Consider the following 3,813-nt stretch of genomic DNA (forward strand, 5'->3'; position numbering starts at 1 on the left):
GAAGGTGCTTCTTTCTGGCGTTTAATGCCCAGATGGCTATCCTTACTGGCGTTGAACGCCCAGTAAATGCTTTTTTTGGGCGTTCAACGCCCAAAACAGCTCACTGGCTTTTTCACACCAGTGAGCTTCTTTTTGCTGTTTATGCTCTGAATCCTTCTGTAACTCTGTGAACTCATGCAATTGCCATTTTACCTTGAAGAAAATTAATATGAATCTATAAAAATCAATAATTGAAAAATAAACTTTGTTAATGGCAAGGTTGCCTCCCAGCAAGCGCTTCTTTATTGTCTTTAGCTGGACTATTACTGAGCTTTAATCAAGCCTCAATTTTGAGCATTCTTGTCCAAAATTTCCTTCAAGATAATGTTTGACTCTATGTCCATTAACAATGAACTTTTTGTTAGACTCATTATCCTGAAACTTTACGTATCCATATGGTGACACACTTGTAATCACATATGGACCTCTCCACCAAGATTTTAATTTCCCAGGGAATAATCTGAGCCTAGAATTAAACAGCAGAACTTTCTGCCCTAGCTCAAAGACTCTGGATGACAGCTTCTTATCATGCCATCTTTTTTGCTTTCTCTTTGTATATTTTTGCATTTTCGAAAGCATTGAGTCTAAATTCTTCTAGCTCATTTAACTGGAGCAATCATTTTTCTCCAGCTAACTCGGCATCAAGGTTTAGGAATCTGGTTGCCCAGTAGGCCTTATGTTCCAGTTCCACTGGCAAGTGACAGGCTTTTCAATACACAAGCTGGTATGGAGAAGTTCCTATAGGAGTCTTGAATGCTGTTCTGTATGCCCATAGAGCATCATCCAAGCTTCCTGCCCAATCCCTTCTACGGTTAATGATAGTCCATTCCAGGAGTCTTTCAAGTTCTCTATTAGAGACTTCAGCTTGTCCATTTGTCTATGGATGATATGAAGTGGCCACCCTGTGGCTAACTCCATATCGAACCAAAGCAGAATAAAGCTATTTATTGCAGAAATGGTGCCCCCATCACTGATTAGTACTCTAGGGATACCAAATCTGTTGAAGATGTGTTTCTGGAGGAATTTCAGCACTGTCTTAGTATCATTAGTGGGTGTTGCTATAGCTTCTACCCATTTGGATACATAATCCACTGCCACGAGAATATAAGTGTTTGAGTATGATGGTGGGAATGGCCCCATGAAGTCAATACCCCATACATCAAATAAATCAATCTCCAAGATCCCTTGTTGAGGCATGGCATAACTATAAGGCAGATTGCCAGATCTTTGGCAACTGTCACAGTGAAGTACAAACACTCAGGAGTCTTTATAGAGAGTAGGCCAGTAGAAGCCACATTGGAGGACTCTTGTGGCTGTTCGCTCACTTCCAAAATATCCTCCATACTGTGATCCATGGCAGTGCTAGAGGATCTTCTGTGCTTCTTCTTTAGGCACACATCTACGGATTACTCCGTCTGCACATCTCTTGAAGAGATATGGTTCATCCCAAAGATAGTACTTTGCATCCATGATCAATTTCTTTGCTTGCTGCCTACTGTACTCTTTGGGTATGAATCTCACTGCCTTGTAATTCGCAATATCCGCAAACCATGGCACTTCCTGGATGGCAAAGAATTGCTCATCCGGAAAATTTTCAGAGATCTTAGTAAGAGGGAGGGACGCCTCTTCTACTGGTTCTATTCGGGACAGGTGATCTGCTATTTGGTTCTCTGTCCCTTTTCTGTCTCTCATTTATATATCAAGCTCCTGCAGAAGCAACACCCATCTGATGAGTCTGGGTTTTGAATCCTGCTTTGTGAGTAGATACTTAAGATCAACATGATCAGTGTACATAATCACTTTTGATCCTACTAAATAAGTTCTAAACTTGTCAATGGCGTAAACCACTGCAAGCAACTCTTTTTCTGTGGTTGTGTAGTTCTTCTATGCGTTATTTAAAACACGACTGGCATAGTAAATGACGTGCAGAAGCTTGTCATGCCTTTGTCCTAACACTGCACCAATGGCATGGTTACTGGCATCACACATTAATTCAAACGGTAATGTCCAGTCTGGTGCAGAGATGACTGGTGCTGTGACCAGTTTAGCTTTCAGTTCTGTATGCCCATAGAGCATCATCCAAGCTTCCTGCCCAATCCCTTCTATGGTTAATGGTAGTCCATTCCAGGATTCTTTCAAGTTCTCTATTAGAGACTTCAGCTTGTCCATTTGTCTATGGATGATATGAAGTGGCCACCCTGTGGCTAACTCCATATCGAACCAAAGCAGAATAAAGCTATTTATTGCAGAAATGAGTGCCCCCATCACTGATTAGTACTCTAGGGATACCAAATCTGTTGAAGATGTGTTTCTGGAGGAATTTCAGCACTGTCTTAGTATCATTAGTGGGTGTTGCTATAGCTTCTACCCATTTGGATACATAATCCACTGCCACGAGAATATAAGTGTTTGAGTATGATGGTGGGAATGGCCCGATGAAGTCAATACCCCATACATCAAATAACTCAATCTCCAAGATCCCTTGTTGAGGCATGGCATAACTATGAGGCAGATTGCCAGATCTTTGGCAACTGTCACAGTGAAGTACAAACACTTAGGAGTCTTTATAGAGAGTAGGCCAGTAGAAGCCACATTGGAGGACTCTTGTGGCTGTTCGCTCACTTCCAAAATGTCCTCCATACTGTGATCCATGGCAGTGCTAGAGGATCTTCTGTGCTTCTTTTTTAGGCACACATCTACGGATTACTCCGTCTGCACATCTCTTGAAGAGATATGGTTCATCCCAAAGATAGTACTTTGCATCCATGATCAATTTCTTTGCTTGCTGCCTACTGTACTCTTTGGGTATGAATCTCACTGCCTTGTAATTCGCAATATCCGCAAACCATGGCACTTCCTGGATGGCAAAGAATTGCTCATCCGGAAAAGTTTCAGAGATCTTAGTAAGAGGGAGGGACGCCTCTTCTACTGGTTCTATTCGGGACAGGTGATCTGCTATTTGGTTCTCTGTCCCTTTTCTGTCTCTCATTTCTATATCAAGCTCCTGCAGAAGCAACACCCATCTGATGAGTCTGGGTTTTGAATCCTGCTTTGTGAGTAGATACTTAAGATCAACATGATCAGTGTACGTAATCACTTTTGATCCTACTAAATAAGTTCTAAACTTGTCAATGGCGTAAACCACTGCAAGCAACTCTTTTTCTGTGGTTGTGTAGTTCTTCTATGCGTTATTTAAAACACGACTGGCATAGTAAATGACGTGCAGAAGCTTGTCATGCCTTTGTCCTAACACTGCACCAATGGCATGGTTACTGGCATCACACATTAATTCAAACGGTAATGTCCAGTCTGGTGCAGAGATGACTGGTGCTGTGACCAGTTTAGCTTTCAGGGTCTCAAACGCCTGCAGACACTCCTTATCGAAGATAAATGGCATGTCAGCAGCTAGCAGATTACTCAGAGGTTTGGCAATTTTTGAAAAATCTTTTATAAACCTCCTATAGAATCCTGCATGCCCCAGAAAGCTTTTGATTGCCTTAACATTGGCAGGTGGTGGTAATTTTTCAATTACCTCTACCTTAGCTTAATCCACCTCTATTTCCTTGTTCAAAATTTTGTGCCCAAGGACAATTCCTTCAGTCACCATAAAGTGACATTTTTCCCAGTTTAAAACCAGGTTAGTCTCTTGGCACCTCTTTAGAACAAGTGCTAGATGGTCAAGACAGGAGCTAAACGAGTCTCCAAATACTGAAAAGTCATCCATGAAGACTTCCAGAAATTTTTCCACCATATCAGAGAAAATTGAGAGCATGC

Source organism: Arachis duranensis, chromosome 5, assembly GCF_000817695.3.
Source record: "Arachis duranensis cultivar V14167 chromosome 5, aradu.V14167.gnm2.J7QH, whole genome shotgun sequence".
NCBI lineage: Eukaryota > Viridiplantae > Streptophyta > Magnoliopsida > Fabales > Fabaceae > Arachis > Arachis duranensis.